Source organism: Elgaria multicarinata, chromosome 5, assembly GCF_023053635.1.
Source record: "Elgaria multicarinata webbii isolate HBS135686 ecotype San Diego chromosome 5, rElgMul1.1.pri, whole genome shotgun sequence".
NCBI lineage: Eukaryota > Metazoa > Chordata > Lepidosauria > Squamata > Anguidae > Elgaria > Elgaria multicarinata.
The window spans coordinates 54066798-54090365 of NC_086175.1; the positions used below are offsets into that span (position 1 = coordinate 54066798).

At 39.1% G+C, this 23568-nt stretch overlaps 1 protein-coding gene across 2 annotated transcripts in view; it reads right to left on the reverse strand.

Moving 5' to 3' along the window:
- Positions 1-23568, reverse strand: part of MID1 (midline 1) — a 168155-nt gene that overhangs the window by 97853 nt on the left and 46734 nt on the right. The gene's annotated exons all lie outside the window — the stretch shown is intronic.

Sequence of the window (23568 nt, forward strand, 5' to 3'; positions counted from 1 at the left end):
TTTGTCACTGACACTAAAGCAAACTCTCTCCTTTCTCTTTCAGCATTCAGCGTCTATCGAGTGAGAAAGCAGCAAGGATCAGATTCTCTCACAGTGCATCCATGTAACCCACCCGACAATGACGGCTTGTAATAAGGGCACTGGGCTTTGCTGCCACATTATTTGAACAAGTGGAAGCTCAGCCTGCTGTGTAATTAATCCAGGAATGAATAATGAATTTCAGTTCCCATGCCTGTAAGGGGATACTGACCTGAACCAGCAAAACCTGTCACACTACCAACAGTCCAAAACTTTACTACTTTCTCATAGAAGGTTGAGGTCTACTGAACAAAGATCACATGAGCAATCATTTGACTATTTGATCAGTTCCTTGCATAGGTTTATCAACCAGCTGGAATAATAGTAATAAAGCTTTAATATTAAAGCAAGGACTTATTTTCTCTCAGTGGTGCCATTTAGGGAGGGCGAAGGGGCAGTTTCATTCCATATGTGAATCATCCCTCAAGACCAGTATAACTTTATTATGAGGTATTAAAAGTAAGCCAGAAATACTCTTAAAATACATTGATTTGTTTGCGGCATTTAATCTTGGATATATCCAAGAATGGGCTTTTGAACCTTACTGTGAATCCTGACACACACACACACACACACACACACACACACCACTGAACCTGAAAATAGTGTCCTGCTTTCTTTTCATTTACAACTTAGCATGCACAGTCTTTAGGTTTAGTTTCAAAATAATATGTAATACTAGTTACGTTAAAAATGGACTTGAATAGCCTTACAACAACATCAATATTTTTAAATGAACATCATGGGGGAAAATCCCCGCATATCTTCTTGTATATCTTTCTAAGCATTCTGATACATAACAGACTTTTGGCTTTCAATAAAGGTGTTAAAAGATTCATGTGAAAGTGGAAGCAGCAGGAATGAATTGCTTCCTTGTGTTCCACTTTTTATGTTGCAGTGTCTCCCTTTTATGTTATCATCAAATGAAAAAATGCATTAAATGCTTAGAAGAATGGATCCAAATCAACATTCCATTTGCTCTTCATCCCAGAGACAAGTTTGCATTTCATTTGCCTTACAGAGTAATTTAATTTCCTTCATTATTTCCTTTCTTAAAAGAATAACCGAATAGTGCGACATTAAGACTGACATGGTTTCTGCAGGCAAAATCTCAACTTATCTGCAGATAAATATATACATTTAAAAAAAATGTCTAGTTAAATAGAGGAATGGAAATGAACAAATAGAAGGCAATTAGCAGTAACCTGAACCATCAAAATGGCTTGGGTAATAATAAGAATAAAAAAGACTGAGCCCTGCTTTTCATTCACAAATACATACATTCAGAGCACAGTGAGAGCAATTTCACTCAGCTGGAGGCCTATGCAAGCATTTGCCCACACCACACATGGACCTAAATTGGGGACCAGTATATATGTCTGGTCCCTAAGTGCAAAGATTTGTATATGGGCTGGTAAGGACATTCAGCTAACACAGCTCCCACAATTGGTAACCTGAGAAGGTGGAGTTTCCAACTGCGGGAGCTGGGTAAGCAAGTTCAGTTGAATGCGCTTACCATCCCCTATACAGACTTTTGTGCTCCATGTGCCAAGGAGGTGGACCCAGGGGCATGGGGATGCTTGGGGGAGGGGCGTGTGTGCTGACATGCCCCATCCCCATTTAGCCCTATGCATATTGCAGGCTAATACCTACATGAGGTTTGGAAATAATGCGTGAATTAAATTATCATGTAGTCAGGGTAAATTCCATGGCTCTCTCTCACACTGGGACTCTTCCAGGAGAGTGCTAAGGGGATGTGAAAAACCAGCAGTATTGCTCTCCTGGTGTGTATCTGTTTATTTAAAAGAAGCTGCCTTGCTGGACAATATTCTGTCTATGCAGCATTCAGTAATAAAAGCACAATTCAATAATACAACATCAAAACACCAATTACAAGAGTCAGTGAGTGTGGTTCCTACACCTCCCCCTCCCAAAGGCGTGATATCACACCACAGGGAAGTTGCTCTCCCCTGCAGTTGTGTACGGGAAGAGAGATCATAAGCTTTAGGCACAATCACCAATAGAGCAGAAAACCCAGCAGGGCTTTTGATTTTACCAGCTATAACGTTCCCTGTTTACCCCAACACAAACATGTATATCTAAATGTTCACCTTTAAGCACTGTGTCTAAGCAATTTTCTTAAATACAAGAGATCCAGATTGAGGAAAGCAAGCAGATTCCAAGGCACCTTAACTCTTAAAGTGATCAACATGTCTTTATTTTCTCCCTACAGATTATTGATGCCAAACTATGTGTCTTCTGGAAATGTTGCATTTCACTTGTACGTGTACAGTCGGCTACAATATGCAATTAGAAAAGGGCCAAACACCTACCTAGCAAAACACACCTAAGTTGTTCTAAATGTGCACATGGCAAAATTTTGTTTGCAAACATGCATTTAATCTAGATAGTCTTATAAGAGAGCAGTGATTAGCTACAGCTGTCTGTTAAGTGGGCAATTTGTTCCAATTGTAGGTTTGTCTCTGCTGCATAATACACAAAATGGGCATGGGACTTGGTTGGAAAGGTGCATTATTACTTAGATTCTAATGACACATTCAGTTACCTTGGCATAGCAACTCCTAAATATACATTAGCACCTGGTACACTGTTTCATTTGAGTGTACAGTGTGTTTCTGTGACTATGGCTCTGAAAAGTGTTTTCCCTGCCACACACTGTCCCCTTCCATACCAGACTTTTACTGTAGAATAGACATACTTTGTTCACTCACTTTTTATGGTGACTTTGTATGACATAATGGGTAGAACATCCTCCTCCCATATTTCCCCATTTCATCTTCATCCCCCACCCCATCCCCAGAGCTCAGAAAATGTGACCTTTTTCAACACAATGGAACAGCTGCTGTTCCATCACTTTTTAGGCTGGTTATGCCCCGAACAGATTGCTAGACATTTCATTCTCTATGGACTGCCCTTTTCCTCTACCTATCAATGCTATCACGCTAACCCTTCCATTGCCCAAAAGCATTGCCTTCACATCAATTTCTTTTATCCCCGTTCCCCAGGCATAAATTGCAGCTGTGGGTGGGTGAGAATCATGATTTTGATTCTCAACAATCAAAAGATATTATTCTCAGAAGATCCCATTCTATGGATAGCACAAATAAAGATACAGTAATTGTGGAGCATAATTTATTTTTAATAAAGGCTAATTTGGAGAATGTTTTTCTTCTTCACAATTCAAAATGCGTGGTTAGATGAAGGCGGAGAGCTACAGCAACATTTGGAAAAGCTTCAACCAGATCTTTACTGTAAATTATCTTCAAATTACTATGTGCCGTTGTCTCAGTTGCATCATATTGCTCCGCAGTATAAGAAATGAATAAAATGTTTTAGTTCAGAGGTAAAAGAAATTTGCAAATCATTTGGATAAGTTCTCACTAAAGCATCTGGATTCCTTTCCAGTGTACCGTGGTTTTGGGAAGAATGGTCCAGTCTTCCAGGAAACCAAATAATTCCACAACTTCTGTGTAAGCACAGGAGTGCCATTTGAAGTTTATCTAAGGCACCGTAGTATGTTTCCACCCAAAACATGTCTCTGCCATTTAATTTGCAGTCACTTTTTCCATCAGGGAAAACTGATTGTCTCCAAGCTGTTGGCTTTTCATCCGACTCTGTAGATTCCACCTGATTACTCAATTTCTTTGCCTTTTCTTCAATTTCTTATAAGTTGTTCTACATGCCATGGATAAAGGTGATGAGGGAAGAGAGCATTGTTTTCCTTGATATATCAAGCCCTGAATTTGTAGCAGTCTAATCTGTGAAGCGTGTTATTCCAAAATACTGCCATAAAATGTTTTCAACTTTTTATCAAAGAGTTTTCTTCTAATTTAACCATAACTTTTTCTTAGGAATCATTGGCAATCGTTATTAAGGCTTCCAAAATACAGTCATAATAAATGACAAGACTTTGTGTGGCATCTTCTCTGCAGGAACATCTTGTTTGTGACAGGATCTGTAAAATGATCTTTCGTGTATTCTTTTTTGGGGAACCAGTAATCAATATTGCCCTGAAGTATTTTTCATCTGTGGGTAGATCTTGAAAAGAAGCATAGAGGATCAAGAAATGTAATCGCTTCACTGCGTAAAGACTATCATCCATACTGTTTCGCCCAACCAAGTTTAGGAAATGACTTGCACAAGGTACAAAAATGGCATGGTTGTTCATACTTTTTATGTGAGCTTGCAGTTCCTGGTATTGACCACTCATATTCCTTGTATTATCATATTATACTTCTGAAGAATGCTGATAACAGTTTTACATAAGTCTTCTTCAATATGGTTTCCAATTGGCACAAAGCACAAAAATTGCTCCTTCACTTCTCCGTTCAAGCAGTACCGAAAAGCAATGCATAGCTTGATCTGGTGTAGAATCAATGATAAGAGAAAAATACTTTGTCTCTATAATCTCCTGAATTGTTTTCATACAAACCTCATGCCCCATTTGCTTGAATAGTTCATCACATATCTGTGAGGAAATGTACGGAACTTGATCCTTTCCTTTATTTCCATGATTTCTCAAGTGCTGCTGAAGAAAAGGATCAAGCTTGGCAATATGTTTCAATATTCCAAGGTAATTTCCATTGTGGGGTGATCCAAAAGTCTGGCTGATACCATAGAATGGAAGTCCTCTTTCTGCAAGAAAGACAATTATAGCAACAATGTCCTTCAGTATTTCTTTCCAGTATTTGATATTTTCCCCAAACATTTCGCTTAGAAAATGCTCCTTCACTGTGTTTGTTTTATTCTTCCTTCAAATACATGCCATCATAAAGTTTTAGTGTGAAATACTGTTTTAATGTTTCTTGACTTTTTCTTCACATTTTTTCCAGTTTGAAAAGCTTCCTTCCACAAAGGCAGTTTTTATCACTCTAGATGATTGAAAAAGTTTGCAGACCAATAAAAAAAAAATCCCTGTTGGTACAGAATATAACAGTCGCTTCTGACAATGTTTCTCCCAATTTTCTAATACTTGTACAAATGTGGAGGATGACAGTTAACACATTATTTTGAATATAATCCTGCTGAAACTTCAGATTTTCCAGCAATGTTCTGAAAATGTTCAGATCTTCTGCTCATGCAGAAATGTTGCATTTCTTCAGTAATTTCTGAAGACCATTTAGCAAGATCTTGGTCCACATAAGGAAGGTTGACCGGAATGAAAAGTTCTGCTGGCCTATTAGACTCAGGGATGTTCTCTTCATTGGTGTTAGAAGTTCTAAGCCACCAGCACATAACTGATTTTGAAGGGAGGAGGAAGATGTACAGTATCTTTTCCAAAGCCTGTTGGTATATTTTCTGAGACAGGTAACACTGAAAAAAATTGAGTAAGTCTTAAGTGTTTCATCTTTGTTTCTTCTTAAGCCACTTTGCCTTTCTTTTAGCAACTCCACTTTCAAAATGTCGTAAAGACGTGCTGGGGCACTCAGAGACAGCACCAGACAATTGTTCTAAAGGTGGCAGAGAAGAGGCACAGTGCATTTATAGGCAGGAAAGCTGTGTCCTACATTAGATTTCTAAGGAGAAATGACAGAAATGTATTTACTATCACCAGTACTCCCAACCCAGTTGTTATGTTGAAGTAACAGAATGTTTCACTTAAAGCTCCCCTGTCCCACCCTAAACATCTTTTCTTTGAAATACACCATGTTGGTTTTGATGAAGTTAGTTTAGATGATATAATTTATATTTCATATAGCTGAAGACCTTTTTATTCACTCAGTATTTTAACACTTAATTTTAACTTAAATTTAAATTTTACTGTTTTAACTCTGTATTTTAATCTTATATCAACTTTGCTGTGTGGTTTTATCCTGGTTGCGCTTTTTATATTGTATTTCGTAATTGTGTTTTAACCTGTTGGGTGTTTTACTGTGGTTTTAATTTTTGTGAACCGCCCAGAGAGCTTCGGCTATTGGGCGGTATAAAAATGTAATAAATAAATAAATAAATAAATAAATATTAAACAACCATCTCTCTTAAAGGCACACATTTACAGAGCAAGTGACTTACTCGCAAGATGCGTGGGTAATTGAATTCTATGCCTTTAAACAGCAAGATCAATAATTAAGTTAATAACTATGTATGGAGGGCCCACTTTAAGAGCACATGAGCCCATTTGGAATTTTGAAAAATTGCCATGGGACTGCCACAAAAGGGCTGCTATGGGCAGGATAGGGCCAGTCACAAAAGGGCTGCCATGGGCTACCATCCCAATATTTACTACTCATTTCACATAATGCTAAAAGACAAGTAAATTGTACACGAACCTTAGTAAGTCAGAGGTGGGATATATTGTATGAGCCCCAAAACATAAAGCCACTCCTTTGAACACAAAGTTTTCTGCTCCATCTTAAAATCAATTTTACAGAAGGCAAGTCATTTCACCAAAACACCCCTAAATAAAATACACCACCACATGCACACCCTTTCCCTCCCACACAGGTCATCCATTTTTTCTTCCCCCATAGTACCTACCTTTCCTTTCTCAGCTGACATACACCTGCTCACTTGCTATTTCCACTCTTCTTGGAACCCACATGATCTCCTGCTAATAGTGTCCAGTCAGAACTGTTCTCTCTCTTCTTTCTGCTGGTCTTGTCCAATTAGAACTGTTCTACCAGTTCTAATTAGTGTTCTCACTGGAGAAGAAAGAGACCAGTGCAAACTGGTCTCTCTCTTCTCTCTGCTTTTAGTGTCCATTAGAATTGTTTTCTTAACTCATCTTCCCCCCCCCCCTTGATTCTCCTGGACAATCAGAGTGGTAGAAGAGGGCCTCAGAAAACTATGTTGGTGAGAGTTAAGAGAAACTGGTGGCCATTATAATTTAAAGTTGCAGTGTGAAGGGAGCACAGAGCTTGGAGAGCATTCTGGTAGGTCTCTATAAGCACACTGTTTCTGGTAGGCACTATGTTGAGAACCCCACCATGTCTGGGCTGTCTGGCTGCAACCATTTTTCTCATGCTGTCATGACAAAAGGACATTACAAGTAGAGTCGGTTTTGTGTTCGTTTCCCCCCATTAGGTTTATGGAAGCTCAATTAAATAAGAAAACAGTTGGCAACACTGCTACAATGCCAATGTTGATGTGACCTTCTCCATGAGTGAGGCCCCCTTCATATATGAGGCCCGGGGCAATTGCCCCCTGTGCCGCCTTTCAAAAGGCCTGAACATGCGACATTCAATTTTATTTATGGCTTTATTTTATATCCAAACTTTTCATGAGAACATGCCCAAGGTGTCTAGCAACAATAAAATAAATACAGAAAAATAATATATCATAGTATAAAATCCAGAGCAAATATAAACTAGTCAATAAAATAGCATTCAATGAAAACTAACACACATGCAAAGAAATGTAGGAATAGGTATAGAAACATAGGCAGAGGCCCATCTGCCCCGTAAAATACTACTGGTTTTAACTTATAAAGCCTTTCATGGTTTGAGGCCATAGTGTATGAAAGACTACCTGTTTCCATATATTCCTACTAGTGCCATGAGATCAGCATGAGAGGTTTTGCTCAAATCACATCTACATATTGAATTTTGGTGGGTTGCTACCCATAAGCAAGGTTTTTTAGTGGCAGCCCCCCACTATTCTTTAATTTCCTCCCTTGAGGTCTTCTGGCACCTAGTTGATTTGTTGGCACCAGGCAAAGATCTTTTTATTTTTTCAGGCCCTTTGATTTGCTATATATTTTACCACCAGTTGTATTTCAAAGTTATACTTTAGAACTATTTGTCAAGGCATTTAATCTTTGTGCTAGTTTACATTCTTGTAAATTGTGTTTTGATACTGCTTTTAACCTTCATTGTATTTGATTGATTTTACTGTGTTTTGTGAATCTTGCCTGAGACTATACGGCTGTAGTGCGTTTCAAAGGTTCGATGAACGAATAAAATAAAATACATGAAATAACAATATACAAATCCTATAAATCTTCAGATCCTCCACTGATTGGGAAATAGTTTGTCAGAGGAAATAACTAAATTAATAACATTAACTAAGTTGGTCAAAATCAGAGAAGACCACCAAAGGAATTATAAATATTTTTCCAGGACAAGCAGGCTAAATGTGAACTACTGGAGTGAGAGATCATTGTTCTACTGTTGTTTTTGATAGAACAATGTTGAGACTTTATTTTCTGCATAAAATATGTCATGTTATATAGGAATAATGTTTAAGAGAGAGAGAGTACAAACCCCAGTTGCTGGGGAACTTGGGTGGGAGGGTGCTGTTGCACCATGTCCTGCTTTGTTGGTCCCTGGTCGACAGCTGGTTGGCCACTGTGTGAACAGAGTCCTGGACTTGATGGACCCTCCGTCTGATCCAGAAGTGGCACTTACGTTCTTAACTTATTTAACAAATAGAAGTTACACTTCGGGTCTAAAAAGCAATGCTACAGGATCTGGGCTGCATAGAAAGGGGCACACTGAACTACAGTAGTACCCTGACAATGATATCTGCAGGATGCAGGATGCAATCAGCAGCTGATGTCATGATAGCTGCTTCCATAAAAGGTATCTATCCTTAAACATTCTGGAAAGTACTGTATTAGGTTAGCAAGAAACAGGGCTAACACAAGAGATTTTGCTGCCTAAGATGAAGGATAAGATGACTCTCCTTCCCACATCTCATATACAGAAACCAACTGGACTGTCCACCATACCTGAGGACAGCAAAGTAGCTTAGGAAGTGCAGGACCGGCACACGCACACTCAACTGTCCTCCAATACCTCACAACCATGCTTGAGGTAGCTGCATCGCTCTGCCTAATGATAGGTCCGTCTCTGAGTAAGAAGGACAAATCTTTAAAAAGGCTGAGCAGAGAACATGTTTTGGAAAAATTACAAAACCATCCCAAGAAAGCCTCACTAGAGCAACAATAACAGTAAGTTACATGATGATTTGAGTGTCACCTTAACTTCTGATTTGAAATTATAACATCAAAGACAGGGCATGACATTCTTGACAACAGCTGGCTAGGAAAAAAGTTTTCTTCTGGGAATTCAATCCAAGTGGTAGACAATTCTCAACACAGCTGGCTTGTTTGTTCCTTGTGGAGAACATCAGTGCTAGTGGGCTGACAGACTAATGTAAATGCCATTTACAGGTCTTATTACCACAAAAACTTGCAGCTAGAAGGTCTTTGAAGGCCACCATTTCCATCTATAAAACCATTGCCGATCTTGTAACCCAAGTGTTTTTATGCCACCTCACTTCATTTTATTTTTTAAGGAATAAAACTATACTCCACTTCCTTTCCCCCTGAAGACTTTCCTATCAGGATACGAACATTAAGTGGTTCAGTTTGCAGATGCATAAAAGATCAATACGTGTTTCATTAATGCAGACCTTGGGTGAAAGAAAAACTAGGTTGCCAAGTATGATCTTCACCTCCAAGCTACACAAAAGAGAGGTGGAAAGCACTCAGTGTGCCTTGGAGAAAATTGCAAGTTGAGGGCACAATCATGCCCTCCAAAACATAACATATCCATTTCATAGTTCTTCAGCATATTTATGTACATGTTCAACAGAAGCAGCTGTGACAGCATGCCCAGGGCAATGATTTGAAATAACTTGCCCTAATTGAAGCCCCACTGCCGCACAAATAATTATTTTGTGAACTGCAGACTGAGAAATTCTGGCTGTTGGCCCTGGATGGGCTTTAAGGGATCCTTAAAGCTCTCTATGGTAAAGGCCATTAGGGAGTTGTGGGTGCTTGACAGAGAAAGGCACTTTTGTCCAGTGTGGGACAGTTCTCCCCTCATTGCCCAAGATAGGATACCCTTTTAATACTTGCAATAGTAGCTGCTGCTTGCATAGGATAAGGATTCCTGAGGAATCTGAGGCTCCATGTTTCCCTTTTAATGAAGGTGATGGATGGGGAGTCCTTTTGTGCTGATCTGGTATTCTGACTAAAGGAGAGGGTTCCTTTTAGGCAGTGATCAAAGCTCTTGAAAGCACCACAGCACCAGAAGATCACACTGCCTTCTTCATTCTGTGCTCTTGAAGAAGGGTAGGCACCATCACCAAACACATTAATCCTTCACCCTCAGAAACTGCAGGTGGCTTTTGAAAGTGGTACACTGTTTGCTCTGGCAGCAACAGATCTCCTCTGATTAGGCAGCATTGGCTTCTGGAAGAACAAATGAGGATGCTTTACAAATATAGCTGCAGATGTTGAAGTGGATAGGATAGGTTGGAATAGGACAGCAGTGGTCCTCCACCTTCCTCCAAGAGCCCATGAAGCTATGGCAGTCCTCAAAGCTCATTTATTTATTTATTTGCAATATCTATATACCGCTCCCCATCCAAAAGATTTTAGAGCAGTAAACTACAAATAGAGTAAAAGAATAAAAAAAACCACACCATATTAAAAATACAAATTTTAAAAGAACAAAGTTCAGATAAAAACCCCAGTACTAGTAAAACCACAGCTGATCATTCACGGAAAGCATCTTGAAATAGCAATATTGTCAGGAGGCACCGGAAGCAACACAACACAACACAACAAAGGCCTCTGCCTTTGGAGGCCTGCCTGACCTCCAAAGGCAGAGAATTCCATAGGAAGGGGGTCACCACACTGAAGGCTCTTCTCCTGATGGACTCCAATCCAACCATAGGTCCATGTGGAACCACCAGGAACATGCCCTCTGATGAACTCAGTGACCGGGCAGGTTGGTAAGGGAGAAGTCACACTGTCAGGTATTAATCACTGGTCCTACATTGTGGAAAGACGCCTCCACCTTCCCCAGAACTCCAAATATCCAGAGGTGCCATCCATCCATTCCTGCATATGGCTTTGTTTTCCAATATTATGAAATAAATCCACCAAATTGTTTTGTCAGCAAAACGTTTCAGAGAGTGGTTGTGAGTGCTTGAAGCTTAAGGGCATTCTGCTATTATGAAGCAGCTGCATCACCCACTTGACATAAAGTGCTTAAGAAAGAGTTTGTAAGGATGGGCAGTAAACCCATGATTAACATAGATGAGTTATGTAAGAAACTTTAGAAATCAAACAGTGTAGGCACTAAGTGCTAACTTAAATTAGGCACTTGCCAAGCCATTTGCAAAAAGTTAAGTGCTGAACAGGATTTACTGCTAGAGGCTGTAATTATTTGATAAGGTTGCCTTAAAAATGAACCATACGTTACTTTTTTTTAATATTTTGAATAGGAAAGAAAAGTCTTAATATACCTGTTGGTTATATGAACAAAGTAAACTGAAACAGCCTACACAACTGAGTTTATCTGTATTTTATCAAAAGTAAATCTAGGTTTTCCCTTAACTAAAACTATTAGCTAAGCAGAACACAGGCAATGTTGACGTACTTAAATACTTGTCTACCAGGAAACGGAAGTTAAAAATGACAATCTTACAAAAACACTTGTATATTATCAATCCAAACACACCAAGTTTCTCAATGCCTCAAACTGACATTTTGTTTCACCGTCTTGGTCTCCCTTGGCATCCAGATAGTGGTGTAGCTAATTAGGAACACATAAATTGTTCTTCTGTGGCTGGCTGGGAGAGCACATTTTTCAACATCAGCTTTCTCTATCAGCTAATTTTCACCAACCCTTGTTTCCTCCTTTCTGGGGCCTTTTGGGTGGGGGTGGAGGTAGGGTGGGGTTAAAGGAACTGCTTTTGTTCTACTCCTCCTGACCTCATAGAGCATCATCCAGAAGTAATTCTACGGATGTGCAGTTTTTAATCACTATCCTTTACTGGCAGCATCACAGATTAATCTGTGGACGATTCCAGCAGCAGCTCCAGGCACATCAACCCCCCTGGGTTACGGGAATCTAAGCCCCTTTTCTTATGCAATGCTTTCTCTACATCATGCTAAAGCCTCCTTGCCGATAGTTGTGGAAAGCATCTTTTATCTATATATTTAGCTACACAGATGGAATGAGCTGTCATAATGCATTTCTAAAAGCCTAAAGAAGAGCTTTCTCCTGAAAATAATTTTAGAAACACAACCATGAGTGCTTTATCACTGAAAACCATATAATCTTTCAAATGTATGCCAGGCAAAATGCAATTTAACACAATTTAACAAAATATTATTATTCATATAATAACTAGTCAAAACTAAATGTTGTATCGAATATCAAACACAGTAATTCAAGAGAACTAAATAAAAATTATATACTATTGGGCCCCAATCTGTGATAATTACTCCACCCTTGCCTTTTAGGTTTACTCTGTGATGATTTGTACACCTTTTTAAAAACAATAACATAGAAGTGTTTTCTTTTGCAACCACTTCTTAATAGAATAAAGGCAGGACGTTGCTATTTTAAATGTACTTGGCCTCTTATGTAAAATAATTTGATTTTATCTGTCTTATCCAATTAATGAAGATCAAGCAGGGCAAGATTTTTTTATGTAGAGCTACAATCAGCAGACAGTTTACACTTTCAATTGTCTTTGTAAATGTCATCCAACAAGTTATGTCAAGGACTGGCACTAGGAGTTACTCCGAGGCTAAAGTCTGAAACTGTTAACTGTTTAAATCAAATTATTGAGCAGGTGCACTGATTGGAAAGGTGCGCTGTGCCAGTGCATAAGTGACCTCCACTTATGATAGTCTGACTGAAAAATGACGTATAGTGAACTGATAGGCTACGCATTTCATTTATCATTAAGGAAAATCATTTCCATTGCTAGAGAGCTGATTTTCAACCCCTATTCCAGTCCTTTGCCTACTGGCAGATTAATACTTAACATTTGTATAGCTTTTAAATTTTCAACGCATTACACATGCACTTATCCTATTTGTAGTCCTCACCGTAACCCTCCAAGGTAAACATTATTATCTCCCATATTTCAAATGCACAGTGGTCAGGAGCCGAGGATGAGAAAGAGTGGTTTGCCAAAGGCCATCTAGTGAGTTCACTGCAGAGGCAAAATTTAGACTGGAAACTCCCTCATTTTTAGGTCAGTCTCTCAGCCACTATGAAACGCCACTTTTAACCACTATGCTACACAGACTATCTAGCAGATGTCCTTTTATAATGGTATAATTGACTGCAGTTGGGGCCATAACAGCAGACACAATACTCAAGAATTGATTTTAAAAAAAAGGTGGGGGGGAGAAGCATCAACTCACCTTTCCCACCCAGAAAAACTACTGCTCTCTTCCTTTCTATAGCCATGATAAGCTCTCCTGCAGCTCTAATAGGAATGGCTGTGGATCATTTTTGGGCCTTCAGAAGGACAGAAACATACCTAAAGCAAAGCCTATATTTATCTGTTGCGTGTATGATCGAAGACATTCCAGCCACTAATATCGCAGAATATGAACTTAACATTCCTCCTGGTTAGGGGTGAGAACTTTTAACTCACAAATTATTAATAGTCAGTTAAAAAAAAAAGTGGGGGGGGGAGATGAATGGCTGGCAGCCTCACTCTTGCAGTTTCAGGTTAATATCTACCGTATTTCTTCGACTGTAAGACGCCATCGATTGTAAGACGCACACTAATTTCAGTACCACCAACAGAAAAAAACAACCCTAAGACACACCCGCGATTCTAAGATGCATCCCATTTTTAGAGATGTTTATATGGGGGGAAAAGTGTGTCTTAGAATCTAAGAAATAGGGTAGCTTTGTTGCTTGAAAGTGTTGCTTTGCTCATCTATACTATATCTTTAAAACAACCTAGTAATTTAAAATAGACAAATGTCTTACTTCTGGTTACTATCTGTTCTTTTTTCTTCTTCATTTCTCTAGCTTGTTACTGAAGTTCTGAGTAACACTATTGCAAAAATTGCTCGTTCCCTGGCATACCAAGTCCAATTCAGCACACAAGGAGGAGAGGAGATGAAGTATGGGTCAAACAACGTTTTACTCTGCAGAATAAAGAGACACAAGAGCTAATTGCTTTCAAAGCATGTGCCTACCTCACAAGGGAGGTAGCTAGGTTTTATACACTATTTTCTCTGGTGCCATATACGTAGGCACCATCTAACAGGAAATTTCTAGCTGAAAAGAGAATACATGGCCTGTTCTTTTGGCAAGCATCAACATAAAAGAGATAGGTACTCACTGTCCTTTAAGAGAACATTCACTTGATTTTGCTTATTCTCTTAGACATTTTGCAACATTTCGTTAGCAACTACCGTAGCAACTCTGGTTTAGAGCTGGGCACTTTTCCAACAACACGAGAGATTTTTTTTCTGAGCAATGTGTGTGTGTGTATATATATATATATATATATATATATATATATATATATATATTTCTACCTTTCAATATATCTCCCTCGCTACAAATAACTCAAATAACTGGGTTATTAGTAATCTCATTGTCATAGAAGAACAGATTAAATCAGGTAACAATAAATCTGGCTGCATACTAAAATCTACTGTCATGAATTCTGAACATTTATACTTGATGTATTATGTTTAATTTAAAAACTTGAAATAACTTATAACATCCAGTTAGTCCGAAATAAGGTATGGTCTCACTTGCTTTGTTTCTCAATCATGTATGACTATGCTATTTTTCTCTGCCGGAATTATGCTGCTGCCACACATAAAAAGAATCTAGGTCAAAAAGGTAGTTCTAGTGAATAATGACATTGGACAAGGTTAATACAATATTAACATCTACTAAACAAGAATGTCATTTTTCATTATGCCACCTTACCTGACTTCAAGGATTTGAGGAAGAAGGCCTGAAAACATAGCAGAAGTTTGCTTTTTTCTGACTTAAGGGTGACCATCACCACTTATTTACATTATTGGAAAGCCAGTGTGGTGTAGTGGTTAGTGCTGGACTGGGACTTGGGAGGCCCGGGTTCTAGTCTCCACTTGGCCATGAAGCTCACTGGATGACTTTGGGCCAGTCATTCATTCTAGTTCACAAAGTTGTTGCGAGGATAAAATGAAGATGAAGAACCATTGGTCTTCAGGAACAAGCTGGTCTTCAGGAACAAAAAGCAGTGGGTGCATTTGCATTTACTCTATCTCATATTGGCCTAAAATGGGTGTTTTGTTCAGCCCCATAACACAATCTATCATTTAGGCATTATCTCATTGTTCAAAGTTACATACAGCAGTTATCTCAGCTTGCCAAAAGTCTACTGTTTGCATCTCTCTTCACAATGCCAAGCTATTTCAGCGCTCAGAGATCCAAAACTTCCTTGCTGTACCTATGGACTCTTTCATTTCAAATATTATTCTCAGCTAAATAAATCATAATACAGTATGTGTTTGATTCTAAGTGACAGTTGCAGTCTATTGTAATCTACCTTCTTCAGAGATAGAGCACACATGGTCAATACCGTCGCCTGCCTCAGTTAGATGTATATTGAAAATAAAATGGCCGCCTGGCGCCTCTAGCACAGACATTTGCTTAGTGGAATTATCTCTGACTGGGAATCACAATATGGTTATATACTGCTTGGGCTCTTATTAGCTGTGATGAGTTTTAATGTTGATAACTGAGAAGATATGTGTTTGTGTGTGGAGGGAGAGGTTTGGGGCTGGGAAATCTTATCATGAAAGAAAAGCCTTACCATTACTTTTTTAAAAAAGAAAACCTTTAAAAGTTGGGAAAGCACTTGAGCCCCAAACAGTGCTCTTCTATTTTGGCATGGCTAGGACATGTTTTGTCAGGATATAGGAGGTAGCCACTTGTTTTTTGACTGCCTGGGGTTGGCTGTAGTCATAAGATTCCCCCACCCCAGTGCTGAATACAAAGGGAAAGCTAATGTATTCTCTGCATCATTTCCATCCCATAGAAATAAAGCTTCCACCTGCACTCTTTTGTAAAAGTATTTAATCTAATGCTTGGGTGCAGGATCCTCATTAAGAATGGGACACTTCTGTTGGTTTAGAATGCAATGTTAAGGTTATAGTATTGGCTAATAATGTATGCTTACTCAGAATCAGATCTGTTCCTGCTTTGATTTTTAGGATTATTTTAAATATCAAGGGATGAACGGATCTGTTTCAAACTTGGTATGGATAAATTCCTACTTAAGAGCTACCATGGTGCCAAGTTCCATCTCTTTATTTTTAATTTCACTTTTTTAAACTTGTACTGCTTCAAGGTCCTAGACCCCAAAGAGGAGATTTCTGTTTTAACTTTTAAAAATTCCTAAAATTCAAGAGCTACCATGCTACCCAGTTTCATCTCTTCATCTTTAAAAATGAAGGAGATGTAAGCATTTTGGTTAATTAATTTGAAAAGTGAGTTCAACACATAACACTAGCTTTGATTTTATATTCTAAGTCAACGTAGTGTAACAACCTCGCTGACTCTGGCTTGGTTGTCAACTGTATAATATCTGGTCATCCGTTACACAAAGTCATACTAATTTGCAATGATGGGAGTTGTAGTCCAACACCTTTGGATGGCACCAGGTTGGGGAAGGGCTGCTCTAAACAAAAGAAGAGAAGTAGGTGGCCCTAAGTTGTTCGTCATCCATTTTCCACAACCCCACAGTCACCTCTGCATATCATATTCTCCATCTTGTTTTCATGGTTTATCTGCTTTAGTAGAATGAGAATTTCGCTTGCACTTTCTGCCTCCTTAGAGAGGATATGGTGTTAAGGCTTGTGAGCCTTAACTTCCAATTTCCCTGCTTTTTTGTGCTTGGTTGAAAACTGTAGAGCCGTAATGTTGTTTTGTAAACCGTAGTTTTTTTGTTTAATGATTTTCAAGCTGTGCTAAGGAGATCTTGGTACTGCAACCAAGTTACTCTTTTGGTGCTGATACCTCTCTCTTTAGAGACTTGTCTTTAGAGAGGTGTCAACCCAAGAGCTCCATGCAACCCCCCCCCCAAAGATGCCATGACTCCCATCCAATCATTGCCAAAGCCCCTCCCTCAGAGATCGTCAGATAGATTCCTCTTTATTCGCTGGTGGCAGCAGCAAGAAAAGAGGGAACTGTATTAGGATTCTTGGGGGAGGGTGTGGAGAGATGGTTCCCCACTCTTCCCACCAGAAATCCTCATTATTCGCTGGTGGCAGCAGCAAGAAAAGAGGGAACTGTATTAGGATTCTTGGGGGAGGGTGTGGAGAGATGGTTCCCCACTCTTCCCACCAGAAATCCTCATACAGATCACCATCTGGGATGTCTGCTTCTGTGTATGTGTACACATGTGTGCATGCAGCCATGAGCCAGCATCACATGCAGCCCTTGAGGCCAAAAAAGTTTGCATGCCTGCTTTAGTGTATTCATGTCAAGCTACATCCAACATTAAATAGATGGCTTAACATCACCTTTTAAAAAACAAACTATAAATAGCAGCCATTGGGGGACTGATGAACATTGCTCCCCTCAGAATGCTATTTATCATAGGATTGAAGTTTTGAGGGAGTGCATATGTGATTTTCATCAGGATCATGGCACAAGGAGGGAATAATTAAGCCCTTTCCTCATGCACCATGGCCCTGATAAGCCCCGCCTATTTACATTTTTAAAAAAAGTTAAATCACGTCTAATGTCACCCACACTTTAGCCCTTAGTTGGATCTAACTTAGCACACTGCAGAAACACTCAGAGACCCCTAACCTCAGCTAAATGTGCATCTGTAATGTGCTGCATAAGTATGTGTAAGGCTTTTGACATACTCTTAAGGTACCTGAAAGACAGAATCTCTTTTAGGAGAAAGAAGACAAGCCTGAGGCTGCTCAGAGTAACCCCTGGTTCTCAGCATGTGCTGCTCAGCACTTGCTTCTCAGCCTCTAGGCTGCTATAACTAGAGATATACAAGTTTCTGGCTAAAGATATACTACCTCAATTGAAAATAACAAATAAGAAGCAGATATCCCTCGCATCCACAATTGCAGTAGACGTTCTGTTGTGCAAAGACATTAGGATCACCTAGTGCCAGTCCTGACAAAACTGTGCTGTAGGGTATACTTTTCTTTTATTTAGAAAGCTCAGCACTTAGACAGACTTTACTGCTACTTCTAGTAGCACAGTTTAGTCATCTCCACTGAAACAGATGTCCAAAACACAGGCAAACCAAGGAAATTATAACAGAATAAAAATGGACCGGACTGGGGCAAGAAAAGTGTTGTAAAACTCTTCAAGAAATTCCTATCACTATGTCACCATGCTAAGTGGCTTCAGTTCTTCCTTTCCACATTGCTCAGATTGCAATGGAAATAGTGGGTAAATGCTGTCAATTATTGGACAAATATGTATGCATACACACATATGAGAGAGGGGGATTGACTGGGTTCACACATGCGAGTGGTTGACTATGGCTTGTTGTTGAACTGTGATTTGTTTCACTGTGGGTTATCATGTTGTCTGAACGTAGCATGTTTAAACTATGCAGTGTGGCTTATTTTTCTCAAACAAGCCACCTTGAGAATCCATGGTTTGTTGTTGGTTTGTTCAGGGTGGTTAACAAGCCACATGCATGGATAACAAGCTATCCTGTGGAAAACACAATGTGTTCAGACAACACCACACTGTTAGTTTTACTCTCCCCTGTGCCTGTTTGGTGCATTCTCTTCCCCTTCTTATTGTTTTATTATGATTTTATTAGAATGTAAGCCTATGCGGCAGGGTTTTGCTATTTTATTGTTTTACTCTGTACAGCACCATGTACATTGATGGTGCTATATAAATAAATAAATAAATAAATAAATAATAATAATAATTAAACCACTAAGTGTGGGTTAGCATGTTGTGTAAACCAAGCCATTATTTGAGTATGCAGATTCTCAAAATTGGAGGTATGTATCTCTATACTAATCTATTCTCCTCTGTTTCTTTACTGTTCTTCCACTTAGTATGAAAAGACATGAAACAAGTTATTCGGCGAGTTCACATGATCACTGAGGGAAAATAAGCTATCCTGCACATGCTAGTTGCAACCTACCTAATTAGCATAATTGCCATAACATCTGAATGCGGCAAGGCTGAAGTGATCTACAAACTACCCTAAAACCCAAGTCTTGGTCAGTGTTGCAAAAACTACCTGATAAAAATATGTATCTGTACTGGATAAAAAAGGCCTTCAACTCAATTAAAATTCTATGTAAATGTTATCGTTAACATGCAGTTCTCAATATTAAGGTTAACTAGTCTGTTGTATCAGAAAAACAAATTCGTTATTAACATGAACCCAGATCAAAGTTTTGATCATTTCCAATGATCTGCTCCTATGGGCTTTTCACTATATTATAAGAGCGAGAAATCTTAGTTGACTTTGTCTAGTCACTAATAAGATTTTTTAAGTGCTGGGATTCCCTCTGAAACCAATTTAAATTTTCCTGGCAACTTCTATGGGCTTGTTCTCAGGTGTGACATGAGAGCTGGATTGCTTTCATGATGACATTGAAGCAAACATTTGCAATGATCTCAAATATACCTGATCAGCTTGGATCTTCAATCAAAATTACATGCACTGATCATAACAACTTTTTGTTAAGCTAAAGAAAATACATAGCCTGCTGCATGCCGACAAAAAGCCATCACACTATTCTCTCAGCCCTGGTATAGGGGGATAGCTCAGGAGGAACTATGCTGAGGGGGAACTATGTATTCATTTTTGTTGATTCCATTTATATCCTGACTTTCTTCAATAGAGCTTAGGGTGGTGCACACAAAATCCCAAGTGCTCTCCAATCCAGCTACTGAACAGACCCAGACCAGCTGACTTTCAGAAAGGTCGCTTTGCAATGATCCTTCAGATCATAGGTGGATGTACTACCTTTGGTATGTTGCAGAGCCCCTAAAGTACAATTTCCCAAAGGGTAAGGAGAAAGCTGCTCTCATTCTTGTGTCTGGACCGTGATATGGGATGTTGAATGAAATTGTGGTATATGGTACTTGAGTGCAGAATTCACCATCCTGATAATCTCAGTTTTAATTCTCCCCCGTCTACCAACATTTTTTTTCTGGTCCTATGTCTGTGAAGATATGCTTTGAAGTAGATGAGCAATGCCAGGTAACCTGTCAGAAACCAGAATACTCAGTAGATTTTTGAGTGCCTGTGTAGTTCCCCGACAACTGTGTTCCAGCAATTGTGGTGCACTTTGAGAGCCTACTGTATCAGAATAGATGCTGAGCAAGCACTTTCTCGTGTGTCTCTGTTGCTTGAACTGACCTTCAGAAAGATGCAGGACACTGTCCTTATATGGACAACAATTAATTGAAGCTCATCTTATCCCAGACAATGTCCATATTTTGTAATAATCTGCTTTGACTTAATGTGCTTTTTGCCAATAGTCGATGTACAAAAGTGCTGACAAGTAGGGAAAAAATGTATGACCAATAAGCATTGGACTTAAAATCTGCAATTTGTTATTGACATGCAAGCTGGCACATCATTAGGGAGTTATTCATTATAAATCAGCCAAAACAAACTTAGAACAACTTTCTTTTGAGCATTAATCAGTTATTCGTAAGCATTTGGCAAAAAAATCTTAAGCTACTTATTCTTAATGTCAACACAAATATTAGTTAAGTAATTGTCCATTTTAGTTTCAGGCAATTACCAACCTTATGACCCCCATAAAAAACACTAACACAAAACTGTTGAAAGGCTGATTGACTAAATTTCTAGTGTGTTGACATACCATAACTCCCTTATAAATATACACACTCACATACAAAAACAATACATTAATTTTACTTGTTCCTCATAAATCCTCTCGGAAACATACTAGGTTTTAAAAAGTATTTTTAAGGCAGCATCATTCAGAGTTTAGAGGAAATGTAATAGACTCAACCGCAGGATTCAAAACTCAGTTGGAATCTCAAGCTCCCTTCCAATCTTTCTAAACCAGTGATGGGCACATTGTGGGCCTCCAGATGTTTTGGCTTACAACTCCCATAATTCCTCACCACTGGCTATGCTGTCTAGGAGTGGTAGGAGTTGTAGGCCAAAGAACTTGGAGGGTGACAAGTTGCCCATCCCTGTTCTAAACACTTGCACCACATGGATAATGTGCAATTTTATTCTCTTTAAAAGCATTCCAGACTGTTCTCAACAAGATTTTGTTGAATACCAGATTGTGGAGCTCAAAGATGGTGGTGTTATACTTCAAAATATAAACTGCCCTTGGAAAGTGAACTATCGAAATGATCTTATTTAGGTCATAACTATCAACAAGCTTTACCTGATTTGTTTTAACACATAAAGAATTTTATTGCTTAGTACACAGAGTAAGATTATGATTACGTTATATTTCATAGTAAATCTAGTAGAACTGTGAACAACTGGCCTCTCAAAATTCTCCACCATATTTGTGGGTAGAAAAATTGAGGGGACAATTTCTCTAAATTTCTCCAAGCAAGGGTTGTAGAACAGCTTCTTTCTTTTATTTTCTTATGGGTTTTAGTGTTTCTGCACTGCCACTGCAAGTGGCAATAACTTCAGCTGTGTTGGCAGCATGGCCCCCATTTTGCATCCTCCACAATATCCCATATACCTAGCATCACTCCAGGGCATGGCAGGGGGTGCGGAAGGTAATGCACATACCACAAAGATTAATTGTGAAGAAAATATGGAGAAAATTTTGAAAAGTGTTGTTTTATTTCTAAGGGGTAAGAAAAGAAAACTCTCAGGAATTTCCTGCAAGCTTTCTTTCCCCAGGAAAGGGGCTTCCATTTTTCTGCCTCACTGTCAGAGTATTTTATAATGTAATTTGAATGTGTGTTACATTGTTTTTTACCTTACCTAATCACTGTGAGATCGCTGAGAGTACTGTCTGTATTTTCTTTCTATTACACATATCACCATTGCTCTGGAGTCTCCCAGGCTGCCTGCACTTCTTGATCTGAAAAGGCCCTATGGGAGGAATAAATTCATGATATCTTCCCCTAGGCAGGAAGTGCAGGAAGCCAAGGAGGCTACAGACTGTCAGAGAGGTGACTGTACAGTGAAAGACAGGAAACTCACACACACTCCTCAGCCATCTCATAAGTAAGATAAGCACAAGAACCCTGAAATAAACCCATGACAATTTCTCTGAAATTTCTTCATCTTGGAATTTCTTTCAAAAGCAGTTTCTTTTTATCAAATTGAATGAGAATGGTCAAAATGTTCGCGGGAGAATTTTTTTAACACTGCACTAAAATCTAGATTATTTTCTTTCCTGTTGCTCGGGAGAAGCTGGACCAGAAGGAAATGGCATTTGTATCAGATGTCAGAGGGTGCCTCAACCCCCTGGGTGCCCCCTAGAATATTGAAACTCAAGAAATGTATGCACATAACACCACTCCTATTGTTTGGTGAATGAATGAGGTCAGAGACAGATCATTGTCCATTAGCCATGCCCACAACAAAGATATGCCACAGGCCATGCCTCCCAACAAAAACATACTTGGTTTTAGTGTGAAAGGGAACCTAGTGTTTGCCCCTTTTCACACTAATGCTCCACCAGCACATGGAGCCAGCAGACAAGGATTCACACAATCACAGGGGAAGATTCCCTTACCCCCACACAACTTAACAAAATGAATGTTTGAGGTGAAATCAAGATGCACACACTAGTCATGCCACCCAACACTGACTGAGTTCATGAGGTCAGCAGGGGAAACCATGTAGTATGGGTAGTTTCTCCTGCCCCATGAGTGCTGCTCACGCAACCATCATTTGCTTAATTACTCACTCCGAGGAGTGGGTTGCTGTGTCATCTGAACCCAGCATGCAGCAGGGCAAGGGTGGCTTCTAACCCATCCCATAACCCATGGCTTGTAGTAATTTTGCAAAATCAGCCACAGCCCCTTTAAGTATTCTAGACAATTCTTCCTGGGGGGCAGAGCCACTTGAAGGTGAGATGCTGCCTGCTTTCTAAAGGCTTCAGGGGACTCTATTCCTTTGCTGAGACAACATATTTCTACCTCAGGGTGTATTGGAAGCTATCCAGGGTCCTGATTGCCTACCATGGAACCTACCATGACTACACCACTGACTTCCTTTGACCTCAGTTGATCAGTGACTTACCTTGAACTGATTTGTCATATCTTATCTTCCTTTGACCTGACTTCCTTGACTGAGTCTGACTTACTGTAATTTGACCTACTTTGACCTGCCTTGTTGTATCCCAACTTACTTTAACCCAAATCTGTTTCTCTCAACAATCCTCTTCCCTTGTAGGCTCCATGTCCCAATGAAATAGAATAGCGAATATATAAAAAGGCATAGAAAATTCTAGTTTGACTTCAATAGTCAAAACAATCAGGACACTTTATATGTTTTCTTTTGTCTTGACTTACCAAACAAAACTATAATTATTGTATTTGGTTAGATAATAGCAGCACCAATAATACGTTATATGTCTACAGTATATATTCAATAATTTGAAAAAACCTCAGGCTGATAACTATTATGATGCCTAATAAAATCCATTTTTTTTTTTTTTGCAAAAAGCGGGATATAAATTAAAATTATTTTTTTAAAAAATAACAAAACAAAAACAAAATCATAATGCAAGAGAGACATCATTGCAATTTAGGGTATCAGTTCTGTCATTTAGATGACAAA